This window comes from Tenrec ecaudatus, chromosome 16, assembly GCF_050624435.1.
Source record: "Tenrec ecaudatus isolate mTenEca1 chromosome 16, mTenEca1.hap1, whole genome shotgun sequence".
NCBI classification, from domain to species: domain Eukaryota; kingdom Metazoa; phylum Chordata; class Mammalia; order Afrosoricida; family Tenrecidae; genus Tenrec; species Tenrec ecaudatus.
Genome location: NC_134545.1, coordinates 73,902,109 through 73,915,569, shown reverse-complemented (window position 1 = coordinate 73,915,569; position 13,461 = coordinate 73,902,109).

The following is a 13,461-nucleotide window of genomic DNA, read 5'->3' as shown; positions in this document are numbered from 1 at the left end:
AATTTGAGCATTCTGTTGGATCATCTTTCTTTGGGATGGGTGAAAATCTGGATCAATTCCAATCAATTGGCCAACTCTTCCAAAAATAGGTAGAAATTATTTGAGCTAATATTTTTAAAAGGTACAAATTATTTCTGCTAATTTTCTTAAGATAAAATGTACCTAAGTCTCAAGAGAGCGAGGAAGAAGTCTTGGATGATCTGGGTTTAGATGTCACTGGAGCTGCCTAGATCTGTTGACTGTACTTGATTCATATATAAATTAAGAATTCTATGTATCTATATGTGGCCAAAAATAAGCTGTTTATCTTTATATGGTGTTGCTGTTAGCTGTCATCACGTTGTCGTCATCTAGACTGAAATGAGGGCTGCTCCCGCATCATCTCATTGCTTGGTTGCAGATTGAGCTGATATGATCCAGAAGTTGAATGTTGGGTCTGCTGTCTTCTTACTCTATCTTAGTCAGGAAGTTTGCTGAAACCTGTTCAGCCTATAACAACATGCATACCTGCATTTTCAGAAGATTAGTGACTGTGTAAGGACCATTTTTGATCAGGGACTGAACACTTCTCTCTGGCACAGAAGATAAAGATTCTATTCTTTAACTACAATTAAAGCCCCCAAATCCAAATTCAATGCCACTGAGTCCATTCTGACTCATAGTGACAAGTAGAATTGCCTCTTTGGGTTTCCGAGACTTTAAATCTTTATGAGAGCAGACAGCCTTGTCTTTTTCCAGAGGAGATGCTGCTGGGTTTGAGACAAGGCAGGGGAGCCAAAGTAGAATCTCAGACCTGAAACAGGCTTAAGAATGGATCCCTCATGTGATAAGAGCTCAGAGGAGACTCCAGAATCAAAGTTTCTCTCTTTTAACAAACCTTTAGGCTATTTTACCCAGATAGTGCCTCAGAGACTGAGAACTGGTGGCTTCTTGTGGACCATATCTCATCCTTGGTATGACGTTCCCCAGAACCCCTTTCACCTTATATTATTTCTTGGAACACAGCATTTTGTGCCCAAGTCCCAGAAATCCCACTCACCCTAGGTTCCCTTAAAAAGCCTTGGCATGGTCTGACCCGCACACATGGGGGCAAATCAAGTGGGGAGTGCAACAGACCAGTGATGGGAGCGAAGCCGCGAACTCCCCAAAGTATCCAGATCATAGATATCTGACTTGGGGTCAGCTCTTGGCACCTCATCTGAACTGGTTGGGGATTGCTCATAAGGGGCCCACACTGAATGTCTAAAGGTATAACTGGGGGAGGGGGCACTAAACAGCCCCATCCCTGACTGCAGGAATAGCAATGGGGATGTTTAGGATGCTCGCCTTTTGGACATGAATGCTGAAGTCTAAAGGAGTGTATGAGTTGTCAGGTAAGCGGGACCCGGGATATGCAACTCTGGGTGAAAGGGGGACTGGACTGATAGTTTATAACATGTCCTTCGCCTTGTGTAACGGCGAGATCTTCATCTGCCCCATGTCAGGATCCCTGCTAATCTGTGACTAACTGTATATGACTTTTATTTTATTTTGGGTGTTTATCAATCTCACAGAGACAGAGACTGGACCATTGGTTCCTGTGGGGCATGGGAAGGGAGGAGGGGGTAGATGAGTCATGAGCCAAAAATGACGGGTACAGAGAAACAGTAAATTTCTAAAATTGATGGTGAGGAGGATGTAGCTTTTCTGGTTTGATATGATCAATCAAATTGTACCTGAGAAAAGTTACTGAGAGGTGAATACATAATAGTGTATACATAATATAGGGGCAGGAGGAAAGAAAAAGGAAAAGTGAAAAGAAGAAAAAAATAATATAACTATATGTGTATTTTAAAATATATGTATATATATATATATGCAAATGCAACAAGGAAGCAAGTGGACATTGAACCTCTACTTAAATCTTATTTCGGTATAAGAATGGTTTATTCTAATAATGTGGCATTGTATGATACTCATCTTCCTGAAATGATTGTTGAAGATAAAATGGGTGCATAAACAAATATATTAGACAGGGTTCTCTAGAGTTATAAAACCAGATTGTTGATAGTTATATATATATATTTATTTATAAAGACATATATATAACACAAGAAATGAAATGTTAAATTATATACAGATAGATATATAATACAAGAAATCAAAAGTTAAATTATAAAGCAGTACAAATGACTCAGTGCAACTCACTCCCATGAGAGAGTTGTGTGACACTAGCAATCCTTCAAGTCTTGAGAGAGACTCTGTAGAGAGATTCCTCTGTAGAGAGAGAGAGCTAGGCTATCCAGCACAAGCAGCAAACAGCAAGGCAGGTCACCAACTGTCCCCAGTTTCAGAGGTGTAAATTTCAATCGTGTGGTCTTAAAGGGACACACTCCCCAGGCTAGGCATCCCACAGGGAGTGTACCTTTTCAATTGAGGCACATAACAAGCAAGGCAGCCGCACACTGGCCCAATGATTAAAGAGCGAGAGACAAGAAAGGCGAGGCTCATCGAGTCATTCATTTCCCCACCCCTCAATTAATCCCACTTGTGTTTACTGGCCAGGCTGGCACAATAAACTTTCTCAGCAAATGTGAAGAAAATTGATTGTGCCCGAATGTTAAAAGATATAGCATCTAGGGTCTTAAAGGATTGTGGTTAAACAAGTGGCCATCTAGCAGGAAAGTAACGAGTCCCACATGGAAGAAGCACACCAGCCTCTGTGATCATACGGTGTTGAGGGGGAGAGGTATCAGAAGTTTAAAAACAAGCAACTAAATCAATGTGAAGGGGTGTGGATGTGGTAGAGACCCCAAACTCACCTGTAAGATAATTGGACAGTCCCTCATAGAAGGGCCACCTCGAAGGAATGATAAAACCAGGGTGCAGTATGGCACTGATGAACGACATAACTGTCCTATAGTTCTCTGATATTTCCTCCTCTTACTATTATGATTTTTATTTGTTTTTCCTCATTAAGCATGTTTGATTTGCATATGTTCATCTGTATATTTAAGATCATTCCATACATGAAAGTCAAGATAGAGAACCCTTCAGAAACAGTGACAGGACTAATGGTTTCCCTGCATGTCCAGGAAGGGGAGGGGAGGAAGTAATGGGAGCTGATAGCGTTGATACTGTATAACCCCACTTGATTAGTTTGAACAACAGAATAGTACATGAATAAATACATAGGATTGTGTAAAATATGGCCAAAATTATAGGGGAAAAAAGACGAATAAAAGTTCCTGAGGGGTATGATAGTGAAGGGAGGGGACAAAAGGGAGCTGCTATAAAGGAGCTCCAAAAAAGAAAATATTTTGAAACTGATTTGGTAGCAATTGTATAATATTACTTGATGTGGTTGAATGGTAGAATGGTATGCTATCTGTAAGAGCTCCCAACAAAACGATTAAAAAAAACCAACCCTTGTCATACAAATGCACATGGTGAAGCTACTGTACTGGTTACATGGCATCCTTTCTCCCAGAAGTCTCTAATATAATTCTGCAGAATTTCCTCTGTGTCTGACCAGAATAAATCTCTCGGTAAGACAGAACTCTACATCCCGTAAGAGTTTCAAACAGTGACCTGGGTAGCAGCTCGATGCTTAGCCCACTCGGCCATGAGGGTTTGCTGAACTTTTACTAGTTGTTGTTCTTGTTGTTAGGTGTCCTCAAGTACATTTTGGCCTCCTGCACAACAGGATGAAATACTCCCCAGTCCTGTACTGCCCTCACGATTGCTCTTTTGTTTGAACCCAGTGTAGTAGCCACTGTGTCCATCCATCCATCCATCCATCAAGGGCCTCCCTGTTTTTCACCGCCCCTCCACTTAACCAAGCATAATGTCCTTCTCCAGGGACGGGTCTCTCCTGAGGACATGCCCAGCCTTGCCACTGAGGCACATTCTTGCTGTGCTTCTTCCAAGTCAGATCTGTTTGTTCTGTATTTTGATCACTCCATGGTAATTTCAATATTCTTCCCCAGCACCATAGTTTAAATGAATTGATTGTTCTTCAGTCTTTTTTACTCCGAGTCCAGCTCCCACATGCATGTGAGGCCATGGAAAATACCATAGCTTGGGCCAGGTGCACCTTAATCCTCAAAGTAACATCCTTGCTTTTCAGCACTTTAAAGTGATCTTGTGAGGCAGATTTACCCAATAGAACGTGTTTGATCTCCTAACTGTTGCTTCTCTGAGCAGTGTTTGCGTATCTAAGTGAGATGAAATGCTTGGCAACTCCCATCTTATCTCTATTTACTATGATGTTCCTTATTGGTCCAGTTGTGAGGATTTTTGTTTGCTTTATATTGAGTTATAATCCTTACTGAAAGCTGCAATTCTTGATCTTCATTAGAAAGTGCTTCCAGTCCTCCTCGCTTTCAGCAAGCAAGATTGTGTTATCTGCATATCACTGTTGGTTCATAAGCCTTCCTTCGATCATGATGCCATAGTCTTCTTCATATATGCCAGCTTCTCTGATTATTTGCTCAGCAAGAAGATTGAATACATATGGTGTGAGGCTACAACCCTGATGCATGCCTTTCCATGTTTTAAACGACTTAGTATGTCCTTGTTCTATTTGAAACAACTGCCTTTTGATTCATGTACAAGTTCCGCATGAGCACTATGAAGTATTCTGGACTTCCCATTCTTCTCAAGGCTATCCACAGTTTGTCAGGATACACACAGTTGAATATTTCGGCATAGTTAATGAGATACAAGTAATATCTTTCTTGTGTTTTCTGTTTTCAGCCAAGATACATCTGACCTCAGCAAAGGCATCACTTGTTTCAAGCCCTCTTCTGTATCCAGGCTGAACCCCTGGCAGTTCCCCATTAATGTGCTTCTGCAATCATCGTTGGATGATTTTCAGCAAAATTTTACTCACTGGTTATATCAGTGATATTTCCCCATAATTTGTGCATTCTGATAAATCACTTTTCTTTGGAATGTGTACAAATATGGGCCACTTCTGGTCAGTTGTCCAAGTAGCTGTCTTGTTAAAATCTTGACATAGATGAGAAAGTCCTTCTAGTGTTCCATCAGCTTGTCAAAATATTTCAGTTGGCATTCCATCAATTCCTGGAGCATTATTTTAGGATAATGCTTTCAATACCGGTTAGATTTTTCCTTCAGCATGGTTGGTTCCTGTTCATATGCTATCTATTTATATGATTGAATGTCGACTTGCTCTTTTTGGTACAGTGACTGTGTATTTTTTCCTTCTTCTTTTGATGGTTCTTATATTATTCAGTATTTTGTCAAAATCTTTAAATATTACAAGTTGAGGGTTGAATTTTTTCTTGAATTCTTTCCACTTCAGATGTGCTGATTGTGTTCTTTCTCTTTGATTTTCTAACTAAAGGTGTTTGCACATTTCATAATAACACTTCACTTTGTCTTCTCAAGCTGCCCATGAAAATTTCTTTTCAGCTCTTTTGCTTTGTCATTTCTTCTATTTGCCTTAGCTACTCTGTCATTAAAAGCAAGGTTCCAAGTCTTTTCTGGCAGCCACTTCGCTTTTTAATTTCTTTCCTGTCTAATTTTAACGACCTTTTGGTTTCTTCGTCTGTGGAGTTTTGGGTGTCATTTAGCTCATCAGATCTTCTTGTCATTAGTGTTTAATGGATCAAATTTGTTTTTGAGATGTTCTCAACATTTTAATGGTATATATTCAAGGCCATATTTTGGCTCTCATTGACTTCTTTTAATTTTCTTCAGCTTCACTTGAATTTACACATGAGCGATTGATGGTCTGCTCTACAGTCACCTCTGGCCTCATTAATATTGAACTTCTCTATCATTTCTTTCCACAGATGTCACTAATTTGATTTCTGTGTATTACATCTGGAGAAGTCCATGTGTATAGTCACTTTTATCATTGTTGAAAAATTTATTTGCCTTAACAAGTTGTTGGTTTTGCAAAATTCTATCATGTGATCTCCAGCTTTGTTTCTATCAGCAAAGACCATATTTTCCAACTACCACTCCTTCATCTTTTTTTTCCAAATTTGCATTCCAATTATCAATAATTTTCAATGAATTTTATTACATATTTGATTAATTTCAGACTGAAGAACTCAATAGCATTCCTCAGTTTCTGCATCAATATTTTAGCATTTGTGCATAAATTTGTATTATAATCCTATCAAAGACAGAATCGTACTTTAAGATAGCTCTTGAAATGTCCATTTTTCCGGTGAAAGCAATGCCATTTCTCTTCATTATGTTGTTCCCAGTCTGAAGACAATATAATTTTCTGATTCACAAAGGCCAATACCTGTCCATTTCAGCTAACACATAGAATATTGATCTTTATGCCTTCCTTTTCAATGACTTCAATTTTCCTAGATTCTTACTTCATATATCCTAAGTTCTGATCATTGATGAATGCTTGAAGCTGTTTCTTCTCATTTGGAGTAGAGTCCCATGAGCGAATGAAGATGCCGAAGGTTTACATCCACAGGCTTTGTTTAGCCCATCAGCATCATGACGGTCAATTCTACTTTGACCAGGCAGCGCTTTCTCAGCCATATTTTTAGTACCTTCCAATGTGAGGGGCTCACATTTTGACATGATCTCTGACAATGTTTTGCTTCTATTCGTGAGATTGTCAGCAACTGATGTTTCAGCGCTATCCATACGGTTTTCACTGCTTTCTCAGAAGCGGATTGTCAGTTCCTTCTTTTCGCTATGTTCCTAGTCTGGGAACTCTGCTGAAAACTGGTCACTTTGATGACCCTGCTGGTATTTAAAATACCTGTGACACAGCTTCCAGCATCACGACAACCCATGAGCCATCACAGCATAACAAGCTGACAGACAAGTGGTGCTGATAGCACTTAATAGATAATAACTAGTGTTGTTCCTTAACTATCTAGCTAGGAAAGGCCTCTAGTGGTGTAGTGAGCTATGAATTGAGCTGCTATTTATAAGGTCAACAGTTTGAATCTACCATAACATCTGTACGAAAGAGTTGAAGCTGTCTGCTCGCCTAAAAATTTAAAGTCTCAGAAATCCAAAGCGGCAAGTCTACTCTGTCCTACATGGTCACTGTGAGTTGAAATGACTCAATGGCAGTGAGTTTTTGAAGATGTAGCTCTGAGTCAGAGGCGACTCAATGGTAGTTGGATCTATGTAACAAACATTGTGCTAAATTCTTTAGATCAGTTATCTAACAATAAACTAGGTATAGATGGTATAGATGAGATATCTAAATTCAGATTAGAGAGGTTTAATAATTTGCCTTAAGCCAACCCACTGCTAATGCACTGATTCTGACTCATAGCATCAGAGTGACCCTGTATAGGGGTTTTGAGGGTGTAATTACTTAAAGGAACAAAGAGCCTCATTTTTCCCTCAAGTAGTGCCGGGGGGGTTTGAACCACTAACATTGGGTTATCAGTTAAATGCTTACTTGAAAGATAGTTAAATAATATAGCTGGGAAAATTAACCTACTTCAGGATCATGTTTAAGCACTATGCTATACAGATGTACTTTAACACACACCTGTGATGTGCGTTGGGCATGTTTTCAGGAGAGACCAGGCCCTGAGAAGGACATTATGCTTGGTAAAGTAGAAGGGCAGTGAAAAAGAAGAAGGCTCTCAACAAGATGCCTTGGCACACTGACTGCAACAATGGGCTCAAGCATAAGAACAATTATGGGGATGGAGCAAGACAGGGTCACTATGAGTCAGCACTGACTTGGTGGTACCTAATAACACCAAACAGCTGTGACCCTGGAATCTTCAAATGGCATTTTTTCAGAAAAAGAAATTGCTAAAATAAATGATAAACATCTTTCCAAGCCATGCAGCTAGTAAATTGTAGGGATGCTTATGGAACTCCTGTTCAATGACAACACAGGAATTTGTTCTTTGTCAACCATAAACCAAACCAAACTCAATGTCATTGCGTTGATTCTGACTCACAGTGGCCTTACAACACTGCCCCTGTGCTTTTTCAAGATTATAACTCATCACGAGAGTAGAAAGCCTTCTCTTTCTCCCATGGAGTGGCTTGTAGATTCAAACCGCTGACTTTGCTCTTAACAGCCCAACCTGTAACCCCCTAAGCCTCCGGGGTTCTTATCAACCAACCACACTGTCTCTCCAAACTGCCTCTCAACCAATGAAAGCGAAATGTTATTAAGCCTGTGAAGAAGTCATTTGAAACGAGCACACACTGCTGAAGTAATAGAGCATTTGTTATGATAATCTTTATAACTATAGGTAGAACCCAAGGTTGAAAGCAGAATTCCAGAGCACAGCATAATTGTTCTAAGCCAAATATATCCATCCAATAGCATACTGCTGAATAAGGCACAAACAGTTGGGACAAACATTGAAAGTACTGTCCAAACCTCGGCAATTTCCTTGAGCCCTAGATACTTCTCCAGTAATAAAGGGCAGACCTTCTTTCAGAGGAGTTACGTGGGGTGGGGTCAAGTGAGCTGCTCACCTTTAGGTGTTGTGACGACTGAAAAGCTATTGCAACACACCTGTACAGAAAATTCAGTCAGATGGTGACCAACGATGGCAGCAGGGTTGGCCCTGTTCTCTGCCATCCTTGTTTTGACTCAGAACCTGAGGATCCTGTTTTCATACCCATGTGTACTGCCATTCCTCCTGGTCTTGCCCATGTCATTGCCTACCCTTCCTATGAGATCAACCACTCCCTCTCTAGCTCTTGTGACATTGATTTTGTTTAGTTTCTCAGTCCACTTTAAAAGTGCCTTACGTTCTGGCCTTCCTCCTTGTACAGTTTTCCAATAATGACCTAACAGTTGTGTATTCTGAGTTTCCCTGCCAAGGGGAATTTAACACATTGGAATTCATATAAGTTTGTGTTCAACACCCAGGTTTGTGGCTGATTCTTAAATATTTGACCTGGGTTAGTATTGTATGATAGGATAAGCATAGACTTATATCACAGAGATGTGGGCAGGACTAAATGAGTTAGCCATATCTCTGGCACATAAACATGCTGAATGATGCGAGTTATTTTTATTATTATACTTTGTGGGTTAAAATTCCCTACCAAATTCAATATACATAATAAGGAAAAGAACCATGGGTTGCATTTGTTTTATCCCATGATTCCAGGCTCTAGCATAACAAGTATAGAGTAAATACAAAAGCAGTTTCTAATTAAGTGCTTGTAACTTTAAAGAGGTGTTAGGGATTTGGTCTGGCCCCTGCCATACTACCTGAATCAAATCCAGGGGTACATATGGTAGCCAACTGAAAAGGAGTGGGGGTAGGGGAAGGGAAAGAAAGGGGAAAAAAAGAGATGTGTGATAGGGGAATAGAGCACTGACCCACCTAAGGGGAGGGTATTTTTTTTGTGTCGCCAAAGAGAAAAAGGGACTAGATTTAAATCCTGTGTTCCAGGATGCGAATGCAATTTGTGGGCATGGAGAGGGGAGCCAGTGGAGTGGCGTGAAGGCTTTGTCCCAATACCAGGTACGTGGACAACCACCCTCCCCCAAGAAGAATTTACTTTTGAGGACGGCACTGAAACTGCAGCTAGGTGAGAGGGACATGTCTGATCAACCCACACGGGAGCAAATGAAGGGGGAGGAAGAGAGAGTGGAGCACATCCTGGCCCACCAGACTTGAAAGACCATATCCCCACTCTGAGCAGTCAATGCACACAGTGGACCCTATGGCTGATCCCACTATGAGACACCACATCATTCGCTGACCCATGGCCCTATGCGGGACAACACTGGCCCAGTCTGACCCCACTACACGGAGGCAAAACACTAAAGGCCTGCGACATAGCAATGGGGGGAGCAGAGCAGGGAGCTCCCGAGGTAGTGCAAAGGATAGACTTTAGGGCCAGAGCATGGCACTCCATCGGACTTGACGAGAGGACACTCCTAGAGGTCAAAAATCAGACCTTGATCTATTTACAGCTTTTTCTTTTTAAAATTAAAAAAAATTCTTTTTAAAATTAACTTATTCTTCTCTGGGTCATTGGTTTTCTTTTTTATTGTCATCATTGTGTTCTCTTTTGTCGCTTTGTCTTGTTATGCCTTGTTTTTTGTGCATATTATTATCTTTGCAGCTCTATCTAGATAAGATGGGCTGGATGAACAGTCTGGAGGAGAAAACAATGGGACTAGTGGTTCTGGGGGGACATGGAGAAGGAGAGGCAGGGGAAAGGAGGTGATGCTGACCAACCCAGGGACAGGGGAGCAATAAGTGATCCAAAATTAGTGGCAAGGAGGGTGTGAGAGGCCTGGTAGGGATTCAGCAAGGGCAAAGTAACAGAGAGAAATTACTGAAACCCAAATGAAGGCGAAGCATTACAGTGGGACAAGAGAAAAGTAAAAGGAAATAGAAGAAAGAACTAGGAGGCAAAGAGCATTTATACAGGTCTAAATACGGGCATGTCCATATGTAAACATATTTATATAGGATGGTGGGGAAATAGATCTATGTACATATATTTATAGTTTTAGTATTATGGCAGCAGATGGACATTGGACCTCCACTCAAGTACTTACTCAATGCAAGAACACTTAGTTCTATTAAATTGGTGTTTTATGATGCGTACCTTCCAGACATGATCACTGAAGACAACTGTATGCATAAGCAAATATGGTGAAGAAAGCTGATGGTGCCCAGCTATCAAAAGATATAGCATCTGGGATCTTAGAGGCTTATAGGTATGCATCCATCTAGCTCAGAAGCAACAAAGCCCTCATGGAAGATGTACACCAGCCTCTGTGACCACGAGGTGTCAAAGGGATCATGTATCAGGCATCAAAGAACAAAAATCATATCATTGTAAATGAGGGTGGGTGCAGAGTGGAGACCCAAAGCCCAACTGGATACCCCCTTACAGAAGGGTCGTGGGGAGGAGACGAGCCAGTCAGGGTGCAGGGTATCAACCACGAAATTACAACTTTCTGCTAGTTCTTAAATGCTTCCCCCAGCCCAATATCATGATCCTAATTCTGCCTTGGAAATCTGGCTAGACCAAAGGATGCACATTAGTACAGATAGGAATAGGAAACAGGAAATCCAAGACAGATGAACCCTCTCAGGACCAGTGGTGAGAGTGGCAATACCTGGAGGGTGGAGGGAAGGTGGGTTAGAAAGGGGGAACTGATTATAAGGATCTATATATAACCTCCTCCCTGGGGGATGGACAACAGAAAAGTAGGTGAAGGGAGACGTCAGTGTAAGGTATGACAGAAAAATAATTTATAAATGATCAAGGGTTTATGCAAGAGGGGGAGTGGGGAGAGAGGGGAAAATGAGGAGCTGGTATCAAGGGCTCAAGTAGAAAGAAAACATTTTGAGAATGATGATGTCAACAAATCTACAAATGTGATTGAAACAATGGATGTATGTATGGATTGTAATAAGAATTATATGAGCCCTCAATAAAATGGTTTGACAAAAAGAGGTGTTAGGGAATTGCTTTGACTGAATTACAGAAGAAAGCTATTTCTTAGGTGATATTCAATATCCCAAATTCTGTTTATATTCATAATATATCAGACATTTTATTCTCTGCAACTATTTAATCATGTGCTTGGGGGAAATGCTATTTTAACTTGTGTGTGTCCCAGAATTCATTAATAGGTAGGCTTGAGCAATTAAAAAAATATTGTTTATATACTTTTTTCTTTCAAATCATTTTATTAGGAACTAACCCACACATCATACCATTACATAGTTCAATCATATCAAGCAGTATTGTAAAATCAGTTTCAAAATATTTTCTTCCTTCTTGTACTCCTTGATATTGGTTCCCCATTACACAGCCAACCCCCTGCTGTAACCCCCAAGGATCCTTATTCTAATTATTGTCTCTGTACATTTATCCATCCTGAGTTTCATATACTGAGAAACATAGACAAATTTATAACTAAGGGTCAAGAAAGCTACCAACAATGACAAAATTCAACAGAGATAAACACCAATATGAAAAAAACCCACAGAAATTATTAAAAACCAGATCAAGCACAAAGTGTTTCAAAAGGGAGATCAGATGACACAAGGTTTTAAACATTCAAATGAGAGTTATCATTTTATTCTACTACTGTCATCTCTACAATACTCTGATCACCGGATTATTTCCATCCCTCAATTATGATCGGAGAAGGCTTATTCCCCGTGTGGAAATGGCAAATGCATGTTGGGCTTCCATTGTCATCCATAACCAAAATACCAAATGCATTGCCGTGGAGTCAGTGCTGACTCACAGTGACCCCTGTGGGTTTCTGCAACTGTAACTGCTTACAGGAACAGAAAATCCGAGGAGCTGCTGGTGGTTTCAAACAGTGGAGGATTCAGATCACCGCCCAGTGTGTGACTACTATACCACAAGGGCTCCTCCTGTTATGTAGAGTCTTTTGCATACCAGAATCTCACAACATTAACTTTGATACCATTCCCTCCTTTGTATTTGAATAATATAATTCACAATCCTTGGATCACAATCCTTGTATTCACAATCCTTGGATCACACAGGCTTCTTCTATGTGGGCTTAGTTGATGACTCACTTAGATGGCTGCTTGAAGGCCCCAGATGCTGTCCTTCCTGATAGCCAGGCACCATCTAATCTCTTCACCACACTTTGGGATTGCACCCATATCTTCACTGTGTCCTTCATGGGGGCGAGTATTGACCAGGTGAGCAAATGCTTAAATACCACTAACATGTCCTAAATTCATTCTGAAAATGTGGTGGACCTCAGCACAGCGGTCAAAAGAACAGAGCCTCTCAAGTCCTCGCTTTCAGTTACCATCAAACCAACTTCAACTTATGGTAACCGCGTCTGTTAAAATTAAAATGGCATTTCATAGTCTTCAAGGCTGTAAACTGTTGGAAGCAGATCACTACGCCTGTCTTCTGAGGTGAGTTTGAACCACATTTGGCAGGGTAGTCAAGCGCTACATGGTGTGCACGCCCCGGCATTCTTATGGAGCTCGTAAGCAAAGTGGAGGTGGGTCAGGATAATAGTAATAACTGACTAAGGGGCCCTGATGGTGCAATTGTTAGGAGCTTGTCCGCTAATTGGAAGGTAGGTGGTTTGAACCCACCAGCCATTCGAAGGGAGAACATATCCGGCGATTTGCTCCTGGGAAGATTTACAGGCTTGGAAACTGCAGGAGAGCAGCTTTACTCCACACTGTCAGCTCACTATGATTCAGAATTGACTCAGCAGCAGTTTGGGTTTGGTTTGGGTTTAGTTTTTTGCTATTGCTGGTGACAAATGAGCACAGATTTCACACTCTAAAATGATACACATTTGTTAGCTCACTATTTTTTTATGAGTCAGGAGTTGAGACAAGGCTTAGCTGGGTTAGGATCCTTCAAGGGTTAATATGCTGCGTTCTTAGCTGGAGGCTCAAGTAGGAAAGAACCAGCTTCCAAGATCACTCGGAAATAAGGCAGTATTTATATATTCTTATAATTTTATTACGAAGGGCCAGACGACTTGCTGGCTGT